Source organism: Neodiprion lecontei, chromosome 2, assembly GCF_021901455.1.
Source record: "Neodiprion lecontei isolate iyNeoLeco1 chromosome 2, iyNeoLeco1.1, whole genome shotgun sequence".
NCBI lineage: Eukaryota > Metazoa > Arthropoda > Insecta > Hymenoptera > Diprionidae > Neodiprion > Neodiprion lecontei.
Genome location: NC_060261.1, coordinates 39,096,595 through 39,123,285, shown reverse-complemented (window position 1 = coordinate 39,123,285; position 26,691 = coordinate 39,096,595). Strand labels below are relative to the sequence as shown.

Genomic DNA, 26,691 nt, shown 5'->3' with positions numbered 1-26,691 from the left:
CGGGAATTCGCCTCGTTGCGCTTTCATCCCCCGCCAAGGGGCAATTCGAACGCGTTTAACGTTTAGTTATCTTTCCCGGTTTGATTTCTCGCCTCGCGTAACATTCTACTCTTCGTGTCTTTATCCGTTTCTTTCTTTTCCTCTTGCCCCATTTTCGCACGTGGAAAAGTTTGACTTTGCCAAGTCCGGCTACGGCATAACCCACGAACCAAATATTACGAAACCTATGATTTGCAGGGGGTGGCACGAATGTGCGCAACTGGCGCTATCCCACCCTGTCCATCGGCTACTAAAGATAGCACGCTGCGTGATTACACGTTTCGTATTTGTCATACGGCTCCTGTGCGTCGTGAGACCTTCGCGGTAAACTTTTGAACAATTTTTGATGACAAGGATCTTCCGATAGGATGAATTAACGTCGCGAAAAGTTTCAAATTTCCGCTTTCTTCGTATCTACAGTTGTGGAAAATATTTCAACACCTTATAGAAAGAGGGGAATTAGAAAATAATTATCGATGAAACGGCGAACGTCAATTAGATCAACAAAATTCTTTAGTTCTGACCAAACCAGCAGAGCAACTACCAAAGTAACAACATTTTTACGAACCTCGTACCGATATCGAGAATTATTTTTATCATCTCAGATCGATATGTAGAGGACTCGCAGTTGCGTTAAGTAGGTACTCGTAAAGGCAGAGATGACTGAACACTTTCTGGATTATCCGGGCCGGGTAGTTTTGCTGTCAAGAACCGATATAACGAGGAGCGGAATCTTTTGTACGCGAAATAACACAACGGGCCAATATAATGACTATAATAGAGCAGCAGTGCCTAGTTAGTCAGTTGTCGAAGGTGTCGGAACCCGCAGGAGCAGCCTGCGCCGCCTCTCCTATTATTACGAAATTATTCGCCATTAGTAAATCCAGATAACTAATATATCTCGCCAAGTCGCTCGTCGTTCGGGGAGGGTAAAGAATCCCGGCTCTTTCAATATATTCACCTTCTATTTTCAACGCTGAATCGCAAACCCCTCGTACAAGGATTGATAATGCCTCTGTATGACTGCGACGATTGAACGCAGCTGGACGGAGTTTAAAAATTGGAAAGTCAGAGGAACGGTTCGGATAATTGCCGCTTTGCGGCCTTCGTGTATAATCCGAGTTGACGCGGGTGGAGATCCACGGCTTTCATTTGCAGTTTCAGGTTTCTTCGGTGGAAAGGAGTCGACGAAACCGGATTCGTATCTTTTTGGATATAATTGCCCCGAATTACGGCACTTCGAACGAAATGGATAAGAATTCACTTTCCCTCTCTCTCTCTCTCTCCCTCCCTGCATTTCTCATTCGCTGAATCATCTTCCGTTGAAATGTATATCACCGACTCGTAAAAGATATTCAGCTCAGCTATCGCCAAACCCGTGCCGGACGATTAAACGCAGCTGAGCTTCGCAATTTCTGCTAATAATAATTCATCGCGCGGATTTCTTATACAAGAGATTAGCGTGTTTACGGAGATCAACTGCCATTGATAGCTCCAGCTAGGCTTAGTTTTTCCAAGTCGCTACGCTGTTCCAGCTCGCTAATCGTCCGCTCAATTAAACAATTAAATTGTCGAGCGTCATCCGGAGCCTCCGGGGCTGACGTCCAAGAGGCTGCAGCGATTATCTCGTTCCGAGGCTAGAACGATCTGTCAGTTTGATCTGACACTCCGGACAATCCATGATTTCAACGGAAATCGTATTCTGGACTGGAAAACCCTCGTAAAAATAGATCAAAGTATAGCTCTCGTTCGGTATTGTTGTACAATTCATAAATATGTCCAACAGAATGAAAAAACTTGAGCTTAAGTAATTTATACAATACCTACGTAAAGTAGAAGTTTTAGTATTTTCGAAAATCAATTAGGTACCTTCAAGACGTTAAATTTTTGCAATTTTCTAATCAAATGAAATCCATCGCTCGAATCGACCAGCATTTTTTTCACTGCACGTTATATTCCATTACAGAGATAGAAACAAGTTGGTAGAAAAATAAAGAAAAACCGCTCGACAAGCGTGACGGCATTTCTCGAGACGCGTGGAGAGTAATCAGAGTGCGAATATAATGATCTCGAAGAGTTTAGGCGACCGGGAGGGTTGTTCTTATCCCGCCGATTGGCGAGAGTGCAGCAGCGTTAATTCCAGTAATCTTCGCGTCAGAATGGCTTCTGATCCGTTGCGCCGAGGAGCGAAGATGCCGCTGCGGCTAAAGATGCTGCGAGAAGAATTATATCTGGTGCGGCGAGGCATGAACCACGGACTCTTTCGATCTTAAGCCATGCCTCCTCGTCTTCGTGCCCGCACTGTACACCGAATAATAACAGTTGTACGATCAAAGCTCGCGCGAAATGCCTGCATCGACCGATTCGGAGGAACCAAAAAACTGGGGGGGATTAGGACCAAAGGGCCAGAACGCCCCGCGGTAATTACCGGACCGGCAGTCATCGCGGCCTCTTCTTCAAGAAACCAGAATTCACCTTCTTCTGCAAAGAGCTCTTCAAGTTCCGAACTGACCCCCTTTTCGAAAAAAATTAGTATATTCTACCGTAATAAACGAATCCGATCTGGTCGATGATAAGAAAATAGTGAACAGTAAATACATTGGTGATAGAAATTGTCTGCACTTGAAATTTGAGATCCCATTTTGTCTTCACATTTGATACTCCCGTATACATACCTACAAAATTCTTAACCAGTTTTTATTATTTCGAACGCAAATGAGATCCAGTGATCACGATTTTTGGTTGCATGTAGCGAGTCGGTCGCAAGTCATAGACGCAGGTCCGAATCGTTTTTTCTTTTTCCTTCAATTTTTCACCCGACATGTCTCGCTGCTGTCACGGACGAGCGAAGATGCCCCGTGATGGGCGTGACGGAGATGACGAGGACCGAATACCCGGGGTACGAGGACTCCGTCAACGGATCGAGACGCGGGTGTTTCGGCGCGTGCGCCTCTGACGATGCGACGACGCCTCGAGTGGAATAGAAACGGATGCTGGGGCGGCGACAAGCGACACGATTAATAATTCTCAGCGTATTTGAAGTCGAGTTGTTTCGTACATTATGCCTCGGTGGAGGATCGCGGGTGAAAAAGAATCGGGTGAACGAAGAGGGAAAGTGAATGAGAAAACAAAAAAAAAAAAAAAAAATACGAGGTGGAGAAAAATTGACGACGTTATTCGTGAGCGGTGACTCGGGCAAAGAGTGCAGGCTTGCATTGAACTTGCAACTGCAGCTGTAGGGTTCCTTCAACTCATCTTTTGATTGCCGTTAACGCGAGCTTTGTCTTTCGGAGGTGATCAGCGGACAGAGTTAAAGTTCCTCGACATCTTATGCAAGCAGAAAATTGGTACACGGTATCTTTTAAAGTATTATTTTTTTTTTTTTTCTTTTCAAGTTATAGTCATTGCGAGAACTGGTTTTTTTAATTTTACCACACTGAAATCGGTGTGCAAGTATCGACGTGCCGGTAGAAGTAAGAGAAAAAGCATGGATCATAAAACGGATTGGGAAGCGAAATCAAAGGCAGAAAAACAAGTCAGGTACCACGAGGGTAGAAAAATATTTTGGATTAATTTACGTTTTGCCACATACTGCATGATTGAAGGATGAAAACGAGTGGACTGTAGCTGCAGGAAAGTAGGGGTTGCAGCGTGCGAGAATAGTCGAGTAGGTGAGCATGCCTTTGCCTGGTGTGGCTACATTGAAATCCTTGTAATTACGTGCACGGGATAATTATGACACGGGTCTAGTTCAGAGCGACCGCAGCTCGTTAGAGCGCCAACTTTGTTCCGCGTTCCAAACACCGCGACAAAGTTGAACGAACGCCTAACTTCATCGTCGCGTCGCGCGTCGCGTCGTCATCGCCGTCGAAATCATCGTCCCAATTATGCCACATACCTTTGTCGAATGAAACATCGTAATACGAAATATTGATCATCGCCGTATTCATTACGCCAAAGGCATTGGTAATCATATCCATGGCAAATGATCGCCAGATCAACGCCACTGTTGCACCAATACCGTCTTCACAGATCGCGCAACACGCGTTTGATGTGAGTTATGATTTTCGTTTATTCGTTGTCTTTTCGTATGTGCAATTTTTATTTTCTTTTACCAACAAGTAGTAAATCATTTTAGCCTCTGATCCAGGGAAATAATTGTAGGCTGCATAAGCGCGAAAATGAAGCACTTATTTCCTCCACTGAACATCATATATACTGTACCTGTACTATGTACCGTACATGTATATGTATATATGTGCATTCGTCTGGTGCTTCGTGTACACTTGTGGCCACATGCACTCCACTCGTATATATATTATTTACTACACATACTCGAGAACTCTATACATCGCTCCGGACTTGAACTACGCGTGTGAACTCACCTGCTCTACATTGACACATTGACGAATTTGTGCATACTGATACAGATAGGCTAAAACCGCGTAACCTGTCGTGTACGTGCTCCACTATACTGTAAGACCTACGTAGAGGGTGTTCCGTTTCAACAAAGTCAACGAACTCACAACGTGGGCGTCGCCCCGAAGTGCAATATGTCAAGTTGAGTCAGAGAATGATTGAGAGATGGGCGTTCAAAATGACACTTCGAATGAGACTATTAAGACCGTAATATTATGCAACACTTTACTAAACTTCTCAGATTTCCAACCTAATGTCACGTGTGATCGCGTACTCTGAGTTTGCTAAAACTAGTGAAATTGATTCATGGTCAACTCGAACTTCACGCTATCTAAAATACAACATGCTCGGAGACAAGGCGTGTCCAGGTCAACCGAGGAACTAGCTAACCATAAATGCAGATCCTTTTAAAATTTTACTCCCTCATCTTTGCCTCTTCTCTTACAAGCCGAACCGGAATAGCACATTCATCCAAACCGAAGGTGTTTTCACTGTCCGTATCCATTTGATCAAAGTTTCTTTTCTCGTTTCATAGTTACTCGTGGTACAGACGTTTATTGTCTGAGCTATCGGCCAATGTTTTACTTCACGTGCATACCGATACTCAGGTTGAGGCAAGTGTGCAGGCACACACAGCCACGGTGTGTGTAGGTACATACGGGTAGGCGTTTCCAAATCAAGATAGCACCGCGGTCTGGGTTTGAGTTTTAGTTTGAGCACATCCCCCGATACTGCATGTATCGCACGTACGCACGCACACGTCGATGCATCCGTCTATAAAGTGTTTACCGCTCGTGGCTCGTATAAATTTACGAACGTGGGCGTGGTGTTCGTCGTGGGTCTCTTCGGGTTCTTCGAGGTCTCCTCGCGTCACTCGGTTTATACGTACTATGCGATACACGCTTGATCCACTGGGCCTGTCCGTTCATATTGAGCCTGATATTTTCGCGCAGATGTTCGCAATCCGGCAAATTTTTAATCGATCCTGCTCCTTCGTAATCCATTCGGTTTTCCATATTGTGAATACAGGCATGAGGCATCTCATTAATGAATATTTAATTTATCCATCTACATATCGGTTATACTGATCATGGAAACTTTCGAGTCATAGTCGATAGATCGATGACTCGTGGGTTGGCATTTATACGGTTGATGGAAGATTCGAACTCTGTAAGTGGGCATGAATTGAACCCCGATACCAAGCTTTGAAACGGAGTTTCATCAAGCGCAAGGGACGAATCGTAGGATTTGTTTCATTTCCAATGATTGTCGTAAAAGAAATTGAATCGTGCAAAAGGTTTCAGGATTAAATTAGGATATACCGAACGAAACCACACTCAAGGAAATCACTTAACGATGTCTAGAAACTGAAGATTGTTACTTAGGAATGAACAGATCTACCGACTCATTGTCAGTTTCCTTTTTCTTCTGCACTTTCACGCGAGCTCATCAGTGGTATAATTTCAATCATCACCCTGCACCCCGATCAATAACAAAAAGAAAATCCCTTCACCGTGCACCAAAGTACACAAGTATCACTGAGACGAATGAAAAAGCATAATAATATCGGTGAATGGAGTATCGGAATGACGTTACGGGATTCGAGGTGAGCTCGAGGGTGTCGCACCCCGCGGCGAAGGTCGGCGGGGTTGAAACTGGAGGTGTACGAAGTCCCAAGGTGACTCAGTGACGTTCCTCGCGACGCCCGGTCGCGATCTACAAGGATAGGTAAAAGTAATGACAGAAGGATGACTGGCGCTAGCGCTAAACACCTGCACCTTGCCCGTACGCCCGTATCCTTATCGTATCGTTAGCCCCGTGGTGATACCTGCCGGCCCGAGTTTCGAGGGCCCGATGATGCCTGCTCCAGGGCGCCGTGATGCCGCGTCTACCTGGTGGGTGGTCTCGCTATGGGACGTCGCCCCGTTCCCTTTTCTAACTGACGTCCGAGCGCCAGATGCGATTGTTAACGACTCCGGCTAGTGATTTGACGTATAATACACCAGCGGCGACTCATCCTCCCCTCTTCTAACACGCGTCTTTTTCGCCTCGTCGGTGCTTCGTTTCTCGCACTCATCCATAGAATAGTTCTCAGACATGCCGGAGAACAAGTATTCAGAAAATTGTTCCGCGACGCTTGCTCGTAAGCGAATTCTGATCAAGATTAGCGTTTATCGGAACTTTTTAACGCACTGGAATTGTTTGAAAATCAAATTTTACAACGATCAAAGACGATGGACTGATGTCACCGCGATTCTGGATCAATCGATGGCCACGTGCCCACGGTACTAAAATAACCGAAAGTGGTACTTGGTGTAAAGGGGTGCACGAAAAAATAAGCCGAATCGCTTCGTTCGAAATTGAAGTGACAAGTTGAAAGGTAGTTCGCGGGTGTCAGCGATCGATCATGCAGGCAGCACTGCAGCTTATGGGTGACTCTTTGTTCGTGACAAGGGAACGTTAAATATAACTCAATTCTTCGGCACGAAAGTTGGGCCGTTGTACCGCAGGATCTTCTTACAGCGATCTGCTCACCCAGGAGGCTATTTACAAAGTTCGATTCCTGTTTTAGTTTAACGGAGGCTTTTAGTTCCTGTGTGGCTTTTGGGACATAAACAAAGCAATTAATGGTGTTTGCCCATTTAAACTTCCCGCAGGAGTAGCTCCGGCATATTGGCTCGCGGTGAATAGAGTTACGATACGTGTGTACGTGTTGCTGAAGCCCGGTTGGCCGATAAGGCACACGAATGGATGTAATAGTGCATGGTTGTCGACGTCGACCTTCGTTTTTATGGCTTTTCGTACTTACTTATTCTTTGTTCCTTTTCTTTTTTTTTCCCCCTCGTGTGTTTACCCCATCGGTTGTAATCGGTCTGCTTTACGTGCCGAAGGAATTGATTCCCGGTTCCCGATTGTAAGTTGAACGTACTTCGACGTGGTGAATGAAAACTGGAATTTGTCACGTGAGAGTAGTCAGTACGATAAGAAGAAAGGGTAACTCTATCACGATTTTTTATCAAATGAAAACTGTATAAGGATTAGAAAATCGACTAATTACTGACAATTTTCAGGATTAAACGATTCGATGATTTAGTTTAGGGAACTTTTCAACTGAGACACCGTCGAATCTAAGCATTAAAGAATTAAGGAACTGGAATTACATTCGTATACAGGGCTTAAACGATTGAAATATTCATTAGTTATGAATTGAAGCATCTGGGGATACATTGAAAAGTTGAGGAACAATTAATTGGCGTGTAAAAATTTTTGGATCATAGGAATTCGTGAATGAAAAACGAGAGTACCAACGATACGATAAATTGGAGAAGTGAGGAATCGGGGAATCGCAGACATGAAGCCGAAATTTGCAGTAATCGAGTATCTAACCGAAGACAAGAAGAATGGCACTTTGAAAAATTGGGAACTTTTATGAACAGAAACAATCGATCAAACGGCGAATCGAGGAATCAAAAAATTAACGAATCGAACGATCTAGAATCGGAATGGTATAAAATTAATAGATCGAGAAGTTACACAGTTCGTCAAATTGGTATATTTGAGAATCGAAAATGAAGAAACTGTTCGATCAAACCATAGAATTGTGATCTCGGAAATCAAACGACGGTGAAAAATCGTCGCACAATTTAATTATCGCAGTGAGATGCCTGGCGAAAATCGGCAAAACCGATGGATATAAGAGAAAATCCGGCTTGACCGTGACCTCGAGGGTGTAGAAAGCGTGAAAGGGGAAGCTGCAGTATCTCAGCCGGGGTTCCATTGAGTGGGTACTCGAGAGATCCGGAAATGGCGACTGGACGCCCGAACGGCAAAGACCGCACTTATCTCCGGGGGCTCTATTGACTCGGCGCGGTTATCGCGGACCGCGAAGTAAGAGCGCGGAGCACACGCACTTGGCATCCTCGGGGAGCAGCTAGCCGGGTTGAAGGCGTGGTCGAGAGACGCGCGACGTCCATTTGTCTCGAGCGCCTCCCGCACCAGGAACGCCCTGCGTCCCGCGGGCATCGATCACGTCTTCCTCCCGCGAAGGAGCCTGGAATCGTCGCGGTTCCCTCTTCCGCGCCTCTCGCTGTCTCTCGACGAAAAATTTTTGGCCGCCAGACGACGAATTTCTTCGACAGGAAAAAAACTTTTCAACCCCTCAGCAGATCTCCGCGTTACACGTAGTACGTAGATTTTTATTTTCATCGATCTGAATTTTCAGCGTCGCAAGCTCGGTAACAGAAAAACGAAAGCTCTAAAGCTCGCAGCGCCGGAATTTCTCGGTTGGGGATGTTTGCCTGCGTGATTGTGTCAAGGGCTTCCTCCGAAAGAAGCGAATTGGGCCTCGATCATTATGACTCCAGATATACCCGTCTTACGTACGAAAAAATGGATACAATGACATCTTTTCCACCTATTGCGCCACCTGACCAAAGTGTCTAATTTTTTAAATGGCAAACGCAGGAATTATTTTGTATTTAAAACCCATGAATAAACGTATCACCACACGTGTAAGCGTATTATTTAAACGAAGCATACTGCACAGCAATAACTAATCGATAAATCACACAAGAACAAGGCAAAACCTTTTTTCAATTCCTTATTTCTATTTCCAGCCGGTAAGTCGACGGGCGTATTGGGACCTGAAAATTTTACTTCCATTGGCTCGCGTCGAGTGGTCGACGAAACGGCGATGTGGTGACGGCTTTGCGTAAGTACTCAAGTCCGAAATGACGGGATTTAGCGCGGTGATATTGCAGGTGGTTAAGTCCACGACCGGAAAAACGATTAATTAGAGGATGAGCAAAAAAATAGCCCCTAAAACGAAAACAAGGAGGTTTATTGACGGACTGGACATCTCACCTGCACATATTGTACAGGATCGTTGCTGCACAGGGTGCAGCTAGCAATATGGTCGAGAGCTGAAACTGACAGCACGGGCTGTTCAACTATGCAGAAACCTCGGGCGCGGCGGCGCTCATGAATATTCACTCAATTGCGGCGAGTGATATTACGATACGGTCTGCTAAATAAGCCCTCCGGCTCGGATGTAGGTGTATATTTGAATAAAAATTGTCCCGCTTTACAGAACTTATTTTATCCAGCTTATTCACGCTCGGTTGTATGTTTCGGACGAAAAATCGCTGTTTATAGTTTTTGCGCTTAGCTGCTTATTTCCGAACATTCTTTTCCACCAAAAAATCGTGACAGATGACCTTCCTATAAGTGTAACGAAATTCGATTATCAGGTTTTCATTCGTTTAAGGATTATATAACTGATAAACAGTCACGAATTATTACATATATTATATGCCAAAAGCTTTTTTTTCAACTCCTTTGCCGTGAACAGACGAAAAAAATGGAAATAACGAATGAAATGGCGCCAGTCAGTGTGTAGGAACTGGTTCCCCAGTATCCAATACGTAACCGATAAATCTACGTAAGAAGACTAAATGTACCGTGCAAAGTAAGCGAGGTGCAAAATAATAAGTATCCACTCTGTACGTAAAGAAAATTGTAATTAATTTTTTTCCCTTGCGCCGGGTTTCTTACCGCGAAGTTATACCGCAACTAAGTCGATTATTTTATCGTCGACTTTCCAGACACCTGTGGTATAATAATACGTCCATATCTCGTCCAAGCCGTGAACCATAAGTTCCCTGTTAAAAAGTTAGGTTCATGAATTTTTTTGAAAGTCAATTTATTTTCTAATTCGAAACTAGCCGCAAAACCCAGCCAATAAAAATAGGGATGATAAATAATATACGGATACGTTTGCAGGACACGTGAAAAAGCCGACGGAATTTTTGTGCACCGGTGATAATTATAAATACCCGTTGTTCAGGTTGTAGAATTAACGTGCCTGCGTACATCGAGTCTCTGTATACGCTTCTATCTATGTAAGTGATAACTATACATACAGCCGGGTCAATTTTTCAAAAGCCACATGTATAATTGGCTGAGAAAAAAGTCTCGGGGAACCGAATGATCGGACTAAGATGATCGTTAATCGTTGAGGCGAGGAAGAAGGATCCCGGAGGAGTTGAGCGTCCGCGACGTAACCTTAATCTAATCGGTGCCTTCGAAGCGCTGGCATCGATTATGCTAAACGCAGCCTCGCCGATGCCTCCAACTCGTTTCGTTTGATTAACTTTTAATAAAGAGCACAATCTGGACCGTATAATTCCTCGAGTTCGCTGCGCGTTTCCCGAACAAATTACCATCCTAGCTATCCTAGTTTTCTGTCGGGAGGGTAAACTCTGTTTCAAATAATCGTAAGAGTAGTTCGCACCGTGAATTCTGTACGAGACGGTGAATAAAAAAATTGGTCAATTCGTTAATCCCAAACAGGTTCACTTGTTCTCGACCCCTGCTGGACTCGAAACGCCGAAGCGTCCCGTTTCCCCGAGGTGAGTAGCCGCGCCAGGATCAGCCAGGAAGTCGTACTCGTGTCAGATATTCTGAATAATATACCACCGGTTTACATCAGACCGGCATATACCGTATACGCAGAGCCAAGGCTGGTACGCTGCGGTAAATGGTGCGGAGAAAAATAAAAAATAAATATCGAAGAACGAGTAGGTGTGAGGTGGGTATAATATCAAGCGGATGGAACGAGGCGAGATACGCGTACGGATAATATCTGATACCTGGATATAATCACGGTTAGGTATATGCCTGCCAGGGTGGTATGTATAATAATTCCACATAGCACAGCGACCGTACTCTGTCTACATACATGCACGCATGTACAAACAAGGCGAGATACTTCATCCGTGCAACGCGTATGAAGGTACGTAACGCATGCAGCAGCAGCAACACACGTGCGGAAGAATGCAATCGAACGAAAAGCGTTCCAACGCTTTTATCGGAGAACTGCAATTAGCAATTGCACGGTAACGTCGAGTTTCTTTTTTCTTTTTTTTTTTTTTTTTTTTAATTTTCTTTCTCTTCTTTTTTTTCACGACTTTGTTGGTATGTAAATGCGTATACACTATACACACACCGTGTCTGTGGAAATACGCAGTGCATGCATTATGCGCCAACCCGCAAGGGTTAATTGATACGAATGCATTGCGGAATTCTTAACGACGACGCCGTGTATTATATGTATATACGATCCTATTTTCGCTTTCACAATTCACGCGCGAAAGATTCCTTTCTACACCTTTTTATCTCTTCTTCGCTCCCCCGGTTTCTCAGCTACTTTGTCTTTGCCTCGTCTATTATCCGCTAGCCAGAACGCGTTAAGTACAGCTGACACAGCGCTGATTCTCTTCGGGATACGCTCCGCGAGCTGCAATTATTATTATCGGCCGTTTCAATATACGTCAAACAATTTGATGAGATCTTAAAATTGAAAGAATATGATTATTTTCTAGCCAATCATTATCACATTAGCGTATCACCCGCTGAAGGGAAAAAAATCGTTTTCAACTTTCGTTTAAACGTTTCAAATTAATCAAACTCTTCACCATTCTTTTAACCAGTGATGAAAGAATTTCAATTTTCAGGTCACGGAATCTATCTCCACGTATATAATACACGTCCAACATTTCATAAATTTCACCAAAAGAAAAATACATGAATTTGTATTCAAACGACGATATTTTCAAGCGAGAGAAAGGTGAAATTTTTTCATTTAAAAATAAGTCGATTATTCAAAAACCCCGCCATTACATTAGATATTCTTTATCAATGGTACGACGTCGTGTGTCTTCCCTCCAGCATCAATGACCTGCGACGTTTCTCTGAAGTTCATCGTATATACTCGTGATAAAAATAATGAAAAGTACCTAGAGGGGTAAAAAAATTCAAGTGTGTAAAAAGAAAGGATCACCCATTATGAATATATTGCGCCCAGCACTCGGGATCCAGCCGCAGCGTTCCAACAAGTCCAGCCGATTTTATCTGCGGAATTTTTAGGCTCGCCCCGTGGCTCGCGGCCCAGCGTGGGAGGATAATGTGCCTCTCCTTTCTTTGCGCCTTTTTCATTTTACTTATTTATTTTCCATTCTTCCCCCCCCCCCCCCCCCCCTGATGAACTTCTCCGGACCTTCTTTCGCCTGCATTTCGTAGCTTCCACATATCGGCTCTCTCTGTCTCTCGATGGTTTGAGACAGCTTTTTCTGGTCTCAGAGAAGAGCATCACCGGTTGCTACGATTATCGGATAGGCATTCAGGAAATCGTAATCGATCGCCGGACGACTCGGTTGCGAGGAGGAGTGCCTCGGGCATTTTGAATCCAACCACCTGGTGATAAACAGGCCAATACTTATGCCTTGAAACTCGAAGTGAGATGTCAGCCATGCAAGTATCGCAATCAGTCACGAGCGTGAAAAGAGAATGAAAAAAGAAAAGCCCAACAAAGATTGCATAAGCCGCAACCTGCTTCTTCTCTTCTCGACAGTTTCCGAACCATCGAACAACAGAGCCTCTGGGTTGGCATCCCGCATCCATCCCGTACTCGTACCGCACGTTATACGCACGACGACAGCTGTGCCGATAGTATCTCAAGACAAGAGGTTTTTCTCGTACGAAACAGCTGTCTTCTCACCATTTTCACCCCGGGTAGCGTGCGCGTGTTGTTTTAAACACATAGCGCCGTCCAGTAAACGGTCATTTCATTGTCCGACCATCGACGTAATATTCCCTGCTCCAGGCGCCTGATGGAGTCCGGTATCCGCGATGTCCACTTCCAAAAGTACTCCAACTCCAACCAGAAACGTAATTTACTCAGCTCGCAAATAGTCCGACATCTGATCTGCCGAGTTATCACCAAGTCTTTCTAACTCGTCGATGGACTTTGGCGAGGTCAAGATTCCAGTGTCCCTTTCGGAGTTCGAATGGTGGACACGATGTGGGCTGGTAAATTTCCGGCGCATCTCGTTACCTGAGACCAGAATAAAGAAACCGAAAACGGAGCAACTCACCGGTAACTCGTCGGCAAAAGACGCGTTCGGGAAAGGAGCGCACAGCTGTCTTCCAGTCGTAGCAACGTCATTATCACCACTGACTGGTAAGCATTGCAGCAGATGAGGCGAAATGGATTATCGCGAATCAGATACCTCGGGTACCATGGTGGAAGGCATCGCTTGACCGTAGTACGGACGATCCCTTGACCTGAAACAATAACTCACGAGACGAATGTAATGGTACACCACATTGGTCTTCAAGAGGTTAATTGCCGGTTTGGGATGTCCGTCGGTGGACGGTTCAGCGGTAGACCGTTCCTGATGCGGTTGCGTAATGCGCACCCTGCACGCATTTGTAGCTGCAGTTTGGAGGCCGCGTCTCTTCTCGATGATCCGAAACCAAAACGGATTACGATTGTAATTTTTACGCGGCTGATTGTGAGTCAAGCGACGTACGTTGGTTTTAAAGTTGCAAGAACCACGCGGCCGCATGCGAATGAACGCAGTGCAGATATCCGCGGCTATTAAACACGCGGCCATGCGGACGATGATTGATTTCGGCCTACCATTACGTAGTAATCGTTATTAATTACTGATAATTATTGTTATACCTAGAGTTGATCCGTTTCTCTGGGTTGTGTGATTGATTCGATCCTGCCAGAGCCTCCGCATCCTCCTCGCGCGTCTGGACAGCCGGGATCGCCGAGGATAGCCGGGGGCCGGTTACTCCTGTAATTGTCGGTAATTAGAGGAGTCATAATTACCGACCCTGGCAACGTTACACAGTCCATTCATTTTCATGATTCCTGCCGTAATCTTTTTTCCTTATTGTTACAACACGCAGCTAGCTGTTATGGACAGTCGAGTACGGTTCAGCTGCAGTTTATCCGCATCCTGCGCTCGGCTTTTACACATCGGCTCACCTTGCCCCAGCCTTTAAAAAATGATTAGCTCTCTTTAATTTTATGCCAACATAAACCGCATCGAGATGCGAGGGATCCCGGGCAATCTCAAGTGGGATATTCGACTGCTAGCTTTGATGTCTTATGGGACCAGTCGGCCATTATCGCTTATACCTATTTATACTCGCCGGCGAGATTTACTATTTCTAGTCCCCGCCAACGGGGCAAAGATTTTTCAAGTGACGAGGGTGTGCCGCGTCGTATATTTCGCTCGGGTGAGCTCCGTACACCCTCGGTCTCGAACCGCGTCCAGCTCCACGATCCTTTTGACAGCCGAACGTCCTACAAAATTATAGACTCAACTCGCCCCAGTCGTAGGTGAGATTTGTGTTGCTCTCCGTCTCTCCTCCCCCGCCGAATCCCATCCACGAAAGCATCGGATCGTTTCGTCGAGTGAATACGCGGCTTGCTTTACCGAAAAGTGCTGATTTTTGCAACCATTTAAAAACTTGTGGATACACAACGTGTGAATTATAAAAATTTTAACCATCATTGGTATGAAACCGATTTTTTTTACATCTCATACGCGTAAAAACTCTTTTATTCGCTGCATCACGTGACGTTAACGTTCTTCAATATTGAATTAAGAATGCACCCTGTGATCTCTCTTCCCTTTCAGAGTGTTGTACCGAACACGGCACGTGCGAGTTTCTATTCATTCGGATCAGCGGATGGCGCAGTCTTTGACCGAGGGTTTAGATCATTGAATCCCCGCACGCTCCCACGATACAGATAGAATCGCGAGATTCAAATTCGAGATATTTCCAAGGATATTCCGTTGAAACGAGTCGCAATAACGTCCCATTCTCCAAATCTCGTCAATCAGTGCTACAATTTCTTTTTCTAACCACGCGTAAACAAATTTCAAATTTGCTCCACCGCGATACCAATACTTCGGACGATTTGATCAAGACCCTGTAAAATAGCCCGAGGTCTGAAAGCCGAGCTCGTAAGCCTTAAAATCCAACGACCCCTCGGTGATTAGCGGCACCCTTTGCAGCGAGCAGCGAGCAGCCAAGACCCCAAAGTGGCGCGGAGTCAATTGAATGTAAACGTAACGAGACTCGTGCTAATTATAAATCCGCCACAATGCCGGCTGACGAGGTGCGGTGCCGCTACCGGTTTCACTCCGCGTGCATGAATCCGTGAGCGTTGTGTGATTGGCACAGAGCTGTTGGTGTGGAGCGACCTCATCTATGGTTGTGCGCTTGCGGACTGGCCGAAAGCTAGAAGGCTTGCACCCCTGCACCGCGTATATATATATAACCGATCCGCAATTCCGCGTGAATGTCGTTCCGCTGATGACAGAGAAATATATGGTATATAATAATTACTGCACGCGCTTCGCGATTCTTGATTACAGGGTAACTGCAGGTAGATAGTATACGTATGATGCTGAATTCTGCAATTATTACTGACAGGTTTTTCAACGTAGTGAATTGTTGGTTTTTTTCAACTCTCGATGCTTGAATTTTTCAATAATCCTCAGATAGAAAATGCATAAAATTACGAAGATCAGCTACTCGTCGAGGATAGAAACGTACCTTTGTTCCCCAATCCATACCTGGAACGTTTTTTGTTCGTTCAACAAAAAAAAGATACTCTTGTAATATTTTTCGTTCCGTGACGGCCATTATTTTTTTTTTTTTTTTCTTTCTTTTTCACCGCAGCCGAACGCTGTATACCTTGCAATTCTTTATCGGGATTCGGGGTGGATCGACACCCTCCGTTCCTGCAGTGTCAGCGTCCGACTACAGCGTGCATAAAGCCGAGAGCACGACACGTCTGCTAATTGTATGAATTATTAATGATCAATTCCCTTATGTACCGCGACGTACATAAGGACCTATGTACATGCACGTTTGTATACATATGCGAGTACACTAGACTTAGACGTGTAAGAAACACGAAGGTGCGGGTTCTTCGTCCAGTGAAATAAAAGCATCTCAGATATCCGAACGAAACGGAATGGTTGAGGATAGTTTCGCCCTTCTCGGAGGAAGGAAATGGACGGTGGCGGAAGGGGGGGGGGGGGGGATGGGTGGATGCGAAGCCCGATTTACGGCTCACAACTTCCGGTCCTCGCGAGCATTATTGAGATTAACAGGCTCGGCCCTAACCCTACTAACTCATTCGGGATTGGTTCTCGATCGGTGGATCGAGGAAATGGGGATTGGAAAAATGGAAAAACGACGAAACTAGGGAAGAAAAAATTCACCGGACGTCCCGCGTTACTTTCGCTCCATTAGCACGAATTCATATTTTCGACAATAAGGTGAACGGAAAATTTACCGTCCACTCTTAATGGTAATCCAAAATAAATTTTCGCAGAATATCGTCAGAAATTTTTTTTTCACGGAAAATTAGCCGAGCTACATACTTGTTTCGAAGTTTCACGTTATACTTGAGAATTATTATCACGCAGAAGTGTTTTCTATGTTTGAAACAGCGCCAGATAACTGTAATTTAAAATACGCGGAATACAAATTTCATACTTTTGGGTAAGCAATCGTTGCGTTGCCAACGATTTGACGAAAGAGTTAATTTGTACGCTTTCGACGATAAATCTCAGCAGACGTTTTAGGCAAAAGATTAATTTCATCTGATAACGGAGGAAGGTGAAAAGTCGCGTTAAGGCTAAAAGTTGGAACGAAAACGGGAAGAAAAATAAGCGTTATAAGCAAAACGTAACAGGGAGAGACGAAGAAGAAGAAAAAACAAGAAACAAGTAGAAATGAATTTCTGAAACGAAAATTACCGCAGGAGACCTCGCTCAAGGACGCGCGCTTGCGCTATTTATACCGCTGCGGGGTTTAGATTGTAGATAAATTGTTTTATGGGATTTGTTTGCTAATTTCATTTTCAATCTAATCAGATACGAACGGACCGTCGGGGGTCTACCGGTTCGTTCTATTGTTAGGCGACATGAAATTTCGTGTTTCTGTCTAATTGAACCGGCCGCGGGTATATTTTCCTTTCAATGGCAAACCCTGTGATTATTTGTTAATGGTTCTTAATTAAGGATAATAAATTCTCAAGCTTTCCTTGGTATTACTGTACGTATAGGCAGTATGACGTTATCGATAATACGAATTTCGGTATACGTATACATACTTAGGTATATATGTGGGTGGTACACCTCAGTTTAAGCATTACCAAGTTTCTCGCACCTTTCGTGCGACGCAGAATAAAGAGGAGAGTGGAAAAAACTTACGAATTGATGGAAAAAAAAAAAAATAAAAAATAATCGCCGAGAGCTTGGGTGAATTTTTACTTTGTCTCAAAACAGCCTCAATCGTTGTATACAGAGTTGATATTCATCATCCTCTCCCTTCACAGTCAGTGCCAGCCCACGCGATTTACAGTCCGGTAATTGGATTTATCGCCGATTCCATGGAGTGTCAAGCGAGGCGTGCATGAATAATTTATGCACACATACCTGCCCTCGCAGGCTGTGGCGAGGTGTATACGGGTAAGGTAAATGAGCATTTGCAGGTTGCCGATTATTTCACAGACTTGACGCGACAGCCACGCGGCGCGGAGCAATTCATTGAAATACCGCGGTGTATTTCGCACGCCAATCCGGGCAGGTATGTAAAGGTATACCTACGCGTCGGGCGTATTATACTTGAGTATAAAATTTTCAGCGCGAAATAATGGCAATAATAATAAAAAGAAAAACAACAACAACAACAACAGTTCGTCCGGGTGAACGAGGGAAATTTATACTCAAATTATCGTTCGGAAATCTGTTGTCCGTCGGGGTGGTTCGTCGGCGAAACGTCAATGCGAACCGAGGCTACGAACACGGGCTCTCAGACTCGCGGACAATTGGAGTTCGGCGTCAGGAGGAATGATTTATCGGCGGTACGCGTGTGGCGGGAAAATGATACAAAATGATGCCGGCAATCAGCCCGAAGCCCAAACCTTCTACCATCGCATCGAATACACGAAGCGGCTTGATATCCTATATCTACCCGGATGCAAGGGGATGGGTCTGGTTTTTCGTACCAAACGGACGCGCCTCGTTCACTTTGAACTTCGTCCGTCGTGCGAGTCAAATTTCACGTGCATTCGCGGAAAAATTGATGAATCAAAGTAGAAAACGTTCTCGATAAGAAATTCCATCGTGCTCGGCGTTATGCAATTTACGCGGGAAACGCTTGAGGTGTGCAACTATTTACAACCCATCCAAGGCACGCGGTGCAGATATCGAGGATGGTTCACCCGCAAGTCGGGGTCGAAGGCTCAATGATTCACCGTGTAATGGAGACGAATGCGGCCATAATTCTACTCCGCTGACTGCTGAACGGCTCCGTACGTCGAGGACCGAGTATTTTCGTTGTCTGTTTCAACCTTGTCCTTCTTCGTCTTTGAGCCTAGCTTTGAGCACCTCGAGATATATGGCGTTATCTAATTTATTGGACAGCTTGCGGCGGGACGAAACGTGGACACCGTTTTGCCTCCTCGGAGAATTTCGCCCCGTGTAAGCAGGCGAGAAAAATTTCAATCCACGCAGCGAAAGTAAAGTAAATCAAAGATTTGGAAAACTGGAGATGTAAGCATAGATCGATGCATTTTTAGCCAGGCATCTTTCTTTAACGAAAGTCAAATGATGGACACTATTTTATTTTTTTTTTTTTATCATTATTTTGGTATAAAAATCCAATTTCATTTCCACCTGAGCGTGAACTATTCAAGATTAAGGATATTATTTTATTCGTCAACAAAGAATCCCAAAACTCGAAATTCATTCCGTTCGAAACGTTATCATCGATAAAAAAACGTTTCTAACGATTCGGCACGGAATTTTTCTGGTGAAAAGTCAAGTTCTGTAATAAGACATTGCGTAAGAAAATTGGACGATTTTCACAGGATATGATCCCAGGCTTTCTATAACGTTATTCTCTTTCATACCGCCTTCCGAATCCTAATTGTTTATCTCAGACGTAGATACGAAAAGCTGCGCCCCTCTCAATCATTCCGAGCTTGCAAGAATTTGCCGAGATATTCAGCCACAATGCGGACAATTCGCGCGGCTGTGGTCGGTAAGCCGTATTCTTCTCCGTTTTTTTTGTTTTTTTTTTTAATTTCTTCCGCTCCACAGCGACGTCGGACCACCTCTTGAAGGCAGAGAACGCGGTTGCCTCGCGGTTATCAAGTTGACCTCTCGCGGCCTGTATATATGCCGCACTCTCCCCGATCTCTTTCTCCTTTGCCACAAGCATTAATAATTCTCTCTCTGGATATTTTGCTAGCGCGAGTAGCGGCGAGCGAAGATGAGAAAAAGGCTGCGGCCAACCGACCCCTCCAACTCTCCGATCCGTGCCAGCAGCACACGAGCGAACGCAAGGTGTGAAACCACTCAAAGCAAAGAGCCCCGAGATTGCCGTGCACCGGTGGTGCTACCCCATTATCCGAGCTTGTAATGCCCACCGCCGTGAACTCGAGAACGGGGTATTGGTGAGTGGATCTTACCGTTCGATACGTGGACGCCGATTTTTATCCCCCCGCCTCGCCCACGTGGGTGCATCATATACATATACCGCGAAAGCATTTACGGCATGTTTCCAATGAAAATAAAACTATTTTTTGTTATATTCTTTCACGTGGGTTTATTTTGTGCTTCTCTTTTAGTTTTTTTACCAGTCCTGCGAACAAGTAATACCGTTTATCTTTGTGGGATTTACACGTTACGTAAATTGCATTGCTTCGGTAAATAAATAAATGGATACATAAATAAACGATGGGTTCGTGAAATTTGGCCTTGCGTTTGTAAATACTGGCAGAATGATTGTCTGAAAACCGGGAATTAGGTATGGCGTAATAATTCCGTATTGCACTGCGGTGACACGATGTCATGACAGCGGAACACTGGCGAAAAGTAGCGAAACAACGGTAGAAGAATTCAGTACTGTGCGGTACGTAGCTGCTGATTAACTAAACGCCGTACTGATAATTTTCGTGCTCACGTTTTTAGAAGAAAAAAGCCATCCTTTAATTGCAATACATTGCTCAGAAGACGTGATCTCATAGTAGCAGCGAATTTTCAGAAATCCGTTAAGTATTGACGATTGATTTTTTGTCAAATTTACGTTAACACAAAATAAAATATGTCAGGTATTGTTCGTTGTAAAATTATTCCATCAACAGATAAAAGGGGTTCGAAAACTCTTTCAAGTCGCAAAATAGATTATAATATTCGCAGGTAACGATCGAATCAACGTCGAGGTTTTGGAAAACAATTACGGTTTATCAGGCTAAAATAAGAATTAAAATAATTTTAGACGTACCAGATTCCAACGATTTTTCAGGAAACATGCTCAACCTCCAGACGAGTGCATTGTACGCAGTTAGCTTCCCCAGTCTAAATCACAACAACGCGAAATGCACGGAATCACTCAACGCACTCAACCGTATCAGCCACGATCCGAACTCCGCAGACGACACGAATCGATGCCTCGTACAGTCGCTATCAAGTCTCACTTACCAATTCGTTTCGCAGCTGAATAAGGACTGAACTGACGAATCGTTACAGTGTCACATGCCGACAAGGAGGGCGCAAAAGGCGCCACTCATCGAGCCTCGTCGCTATCTAATCGCGTTGAGACGAAAACAAGGAATGACAACAAACGCCGTTTACTTTATTCGTCACTAATCCTGTCGTAGGAGTCTGAAAGGGAGACTGGGTAGTGTTGTCTCCCACTAACCGCGTATTGGTCCGAAATATTTTTCAAACACATCGATGCTCATTTTACGCTGTCGGAACATTCACGGTATTAACAAAAGTCCACACCGATTAGTGTAAAATTAAACATCATCGGTGTAAGTCGTGCGATTCTTGACACCAATGAGGTCTTGAAATCGACACTCAAATAGTGTAGACTTCTACAGAATTATCGTCCCTGCCAAATTGAAATTCGAAAATAAAATTTTTACCAATTTGTATAATAACGTTCAAGCTTTGAATAATTTTGAGACTACGTTCGAACCCTGGTCTCAAGATGCTTTATATATTTTGTAAAATCTCTCTATTTACTATATATTGTAAATGTCACAATCAGTGACCCTGTTATTGGCCAATAGGCTGTTGGATCTGTATAAATAAAATAAAATAAAATAAAATAAAAATATAGTATTGTTACACAGGGTGAAATCACCCGCTTACCCGCTTTTTAATGATCTAGCAGTCATCATAGATAAAAGAAGTTTATAAAACTCTTACGTCTTTAAAAAGAATAAGATTGCTGCGTCAACCAACATTATTGTAAAAACAGTCTTGTTTCAGACTTTAAACCGAAAACACGTACTCTGCTATTAAAGCTTTACCTCAACATTTTATTTGCGCCTTTAATTGATTCTCCAAATAAGCTCGCGAACGCATATTTATTTCGTAACCTCCTAAAACGTTACAGTATAATAAATAACCGAATTACAAAAATCTACCGAAGACATCCTTATACCTGTACGTACACCCTTACCCTCGCACCTCAAAACGAAAATCGTGGCACGAGTCTCTGATTCTTTACGTATAGGTGAGGTGCGAACGGGGTCGACACATTAGCATCCTATTTGTAACCGCTTAGCCACCCGTCGTCCTTTGCCGAGAGGTGGACAGGGTTCGCGGTTGTCGCTCAGCGTGCGTTCTCAGCATGCCTCCCTCCCTGATCCTTGGGTCACCAGACCCTCCTGGGATCCTTACAAAAGCCCAGGATCGACCCGCGACTCCTTTGCCCCTCAAGATTGCCCTCGTTCCAAGTGGTGATCGGATTCGTAATAAGCCCTTCGTTACACTCTCTGACTGCTTAATAAATTTCTTGATTGTGAAAAACGCTCGGTCTTTTTTCGTTGCCGCGATCTCCGAGAGTTATTTCTTTGTTTTCTTTCTTTCTCGTAGTTATCGTTCTTGTGATCAATTAATTTATCTACATGCGAGCGCCGAGCTGCTGCACCCGACGATAAAACGTCGGCCGGTATTGCACCGGCGGTTATATATTTACGAGATTGAAGACTGGACGCAAGGGCGAGGGGAGGGATGGACGGCGGGGGGATGCGGAGAGAAGCAAAGGGCGGATGATGTTCCATTAGCTTTCGTATAACCCACGTTATAGTCGATGCCCACGTATAGATGCGACCCGTAGATAGGAACCGTCACGGGCCGCGTACCTACCTATATACATGTACGATGGCCGCGGCGCGATGCGCGATAATTAGAAAATTAAATTGTCTACTCCGTCCTTTTCTTCGGCGCTCGATACGGCTTCGTTCCTTGCTTATAACGCGATATTTTCAAAAATTTTATACATATAGCGACACAGCGGTTTGCATCATTATACGTTGCGGTCTTACATCCCGGATCGCGTGGAGAATAAGTGCAGACGATGCAAGACTCCGAGTTTCCAGCCATTTTTCCTTGCCCGAATTCGTTCATCTTGCGAAAATTTAATGCTTGTGCAACGATAAATTGATGTTGAAGGCTTATTTAACTAAAAAAGTAGAGTAAACCTCACAAGCTGATTTTGCGTTGCAATTACGAAAAAAAGGATCGACGATAACGCAAATGGTTAAGCGTACCTCGTATTTCGTAATTCCAACAATATTGAAACAGTTTTTTTTAACGATACCTGTTTTATCGAATTTTTCTAGTTACTGTGACAAATGAAATTTTTCTCAGTGTAAAGCACAGGCGTTTTCGGTTTGCAATTGCCCAGGGTTCGGTAATCTTTCTCAATTATCGTACATCGCGGCTTCGAGTCGTTGTCATTGTTTTTTAAACCTTTCGGGCAACAGTCAAACCATTCGGGTTGTCATTATAATTTCCCCCCTTACAGTACCGAGAAAAACAATAATCGACTTAACGTGCATTGGTGCCTTGAGTTTGTGGCTCGACGATTCCTTTTTCCTTGTTACATATTTCAGCGTAAGAAATTTCGGCAAATATTCTTCTACCAAAGAATTTTTTAAAAGGAATCAACTTCGTCGTATCCTCTTGCAAAGTTCAACTGCCTCGACTGGTACCGCAGAGTAATTACTGGCTTCAATCAAGTTCGGTTTTCCCGTTAAACTAAAATTTCTTCATTCTTCTCCACGGTATTTATTCCTCCAAGACCACACAGAATTTTCAAAAAAACGATCTTATCCCGGGTGTCTCGCTGTGCAATTCCTGAGACAAGAACACAGAGAGCGAGTTGAACTGGCGATAAACCGGGCCGCGTCAGGTACACAGGCAATAGGTACCATACATATGCATGGGCATCGTACACACGCGTATACGTATCCTCGATACGCGACTGCGAGTGCGAGCGTGCATATACGGCGGTAGGATATATCCGCGATAGGCCCGCGAGATAGCCGTGGGCCTTGCGGTGGGTGCAGGATGATTTAATGTACGATAGAAAGGAGATTCCCCCCCCCCCCCCCCCCAAGCCTGATATTTTAATACGCCGGGGAGCGTGATGGCCGATCGTCCATCTCTCGGACTCCATTGTGCGTGCGTACGTTCAATTTTGCATAGGTAAATCATGATGCATTGCATGGCAGCTCCGACGCTGATCGCGAGCGTGAGGCTGAGTACAAGGAACTGTGTTATACGTGCCCCACGCTCTGTTCAGGAAGTAAAACTGTTTGTTACCATTATCTCTACAACCCCTTTTACGAAGCCGCTTCTTCGCCCATCCTTCATTCCGCTATCTGTCATCTACCCGTTCCCCTAACTGCTCCGGTACACTGGAATTGAAGAGGCTTCGAGCCTAGCAGTGTTAATTTGTAAATATGGTAGGAAGTGGAGCATCCGACGTCGATGGCGCAGGTAATCGTTACCTAAAAATTTACTCGCGATTTTTCAATGTAGCAAATCTGCTCTTCGATCAAAATTCACGTATCTCTGTCCTGAATTAATCGAATTTTCCCATTTATACCACTCTTGCACCCTGACATTTTAGATCGTAATTTTATTAGGAAATCAATTTTTGGTAATTCGAAGCTTAGATTAATCGTCTGACAATCCGTGGTTCAGAAATTATCTCCACGAGTTTCACAGCCCATTTCTCGAGTAGTGAGAAGCCATGAGAATCCGTGGCGATGCAACGCCGGATAATCAAATACTCATTTATATTGATCGTCGGAAACGCATAGTGGTTAACTATTTTGACGCGGAGTCATTTGAGCTTTGAAATTTTGAGATATTGCCCATTATTCCGGGGCTGGTCCGAGGAGATTAGGTTTCTAGCTGAAAAGTGAGAGAGAGCGAGAGAGTGGGTAGAGTCCACGGCTGGTTCCCACATATCCGAAAGCCACCCCCGCGACAGGGTATGAGGCGCGCGCGCTGTGCGCCATACGAGTTTTGAGTTGAGCAATGCTTTGACGTTGTTTTTTGTGTCTGGCGGGCCCTTCGCCGGTCCGGGTCCAGGGGGCCCGCCACGATTTAGTGGCCCTAATTGCAGGGTTCAGCTATTTAATTACTGGGTTCGAGCCCCTCCGCCCCGCCACGGGTTCTCCCGTATAGAAAATACGTCCCTTACCGAATGTTGGTACCTACACGTACCTACGTACCTACATTTGTACGCCGCGGCGCCGGCCTCGCTACGCAGTGCCCACATATCGTCTGTGCCGAGGGAAAGAGAAGCACCCGTAGATGGACGAGAGAGGATAACGAGACTTGGGACTTTCGCGCAGAACGCGGCCGGAAGTACGCGACACTTGCAAGCGTGACGTTGATGCCGGACACCGCGAGCATAAGCACGCTGATTTATGACTCGCGAAACGGTTATTTTAGACGTTATAATGCCACTTTTCGCCCTCCGCGATCGCCCTCCATTTTATTTCACACCCACGCTCTGTGTTTTACGGTGTTTTCTCCCCCCTCTAACGCCGAGGTTCTTATCCTCTTGACCCTCCATCGCCAACTCCTACCATCGAGCTGCACGAACCAGGCATATTTCACCTTTGACTCATACCACTTCGTTAAGACGTGCGCACGTACTTCCACACACGGCAAACTCCTCGAATGGGACGCCATATTGGTACCAGACTGACCGGTGGATTTTTCATGCTTTACGTTTCGACCGGCGCTTCGGTATCACAGAATTTAACCGCTTCTTTGGCTCATGCGTTTTGCGCGGAAGCATTTAGCTGGAGGAAAAAATTTCACGATACTTTAATCTAGTCAACAGTTGAATGAAACATTGACACCCTGAAGTAGTCTGTCCGAACATAAAGGACTGGGCGGTTCTGAACAAAACTGTGATATCTCCAAACGAACAAAATTTTGTTCGACGTACTAGAAAAAAAATGCACCAAATTCAGGATTGAAAGATTTGTTTGAGGTCAGAATCGTTTTCAACTGCGGCACAATGATATTCATGACGGAGTATAGAATCTGAAGATTCTATTACCGTTGCAAATCTGAGAATGAAATGATATGGTTGAGGAGAGTTGAAACTACCGAAACGTTAGTCGCTAATTGTGGAGCAGGAATTCTTCCAGATATTGGTTCGAGCACGCAAAGTTTTGCGCAAGCTGGTGACACCGAAGCTTATGAGAGTAAATATACGTCCCATGAATTTGACGAACTCACGATGATACTTTTACCAATCGTGAACCGTTCCTCAAAGCCACACGTAAAGTGAATGTAAGATCCGACGACGATTAAATTCCGGCACCAGGAACGGCGGATAAGTACTCACGTGGCACACGATCTGGTACAAAGATCCGGTACGTAGGTATAAATAAAGAGCGTGCGTACCGTACGCTGTACCGACACTGAAATATCGCTGTGTGATTCGAATGCCTGAGGCGAGGCGCGAACGTAGATACGATAAATCTTGACAATGGTCGAAACAAAAGGAGGATCGGAGATGTATAATACAACAAAAGCGGAGAACGGTCGAAAGAAGAGGAGGAATCGTTATCACCACATGCGCGGCTGCGCCCGCAGGAATGTTTTAATCGCTGCTAATAACAGGCTGCATCTGTAACAATTACCCACATACTGCGGCACACGTGGCGGCCGGCCGGGGTGAAACGGTGCCCGAAACCGTGCGGCTACCAAATGATTGATAAGTCCATAAAGCATCGTTTCCCTTTCCGACCGTGCCGGTGTGTCGGATGGTGTGCGTGCGAATAACCAACGTCCGTGTTCCTGGCCGCGGGTGACGTAGTGACGAGATGATGACCACCCTCAAGTCCGAATCATTGTGATTACAACGCCCGCGTAACCCGTAAATGCAGGCGAAGCCACTGCCACCGTTGCAGCCATCCCTTGGCCTCGGCTGCCCCGATGCGTGCTTTAATTGTCGGTTTGCCACCGCTAACCTGCACTTTAAACTCTGCCTATCCCACGGAAGATTCGATTTCGG

General features: G+C 44.8%; 1 protein-coding gene and 1 long non-coding RNA gene across 3 annotated transcripts in view; one reads left to right on the top strand and one right to left on the bottom strand.

Annotated features, from left to right (window-relative positions):
- Window positions 1-26,691, top strand: part of LOC107219698 (transcription factor Sp9) — an 89,748-nt gene that overhangs the window by 24,293 nt on the left and 38,764 nt on the right. The gene's annotated exons all lie outside the window — the stretch shown is intronic.
- LOC124292786 overlaps window positions 7,297-26,691 on the bottom strand; it is a 35,173-nt gene continuing 15,778 nt past the window's right edge. The window contains exon 2 of the long non-coding RNA XR_006902706.1: window positions 7,297-7,407. This is a non-coding gene — a long non-coding RNA (uncharacterized LOC124292786). The remainder of the gene's footprint in view (window positions 7,408-26,691) is intronic.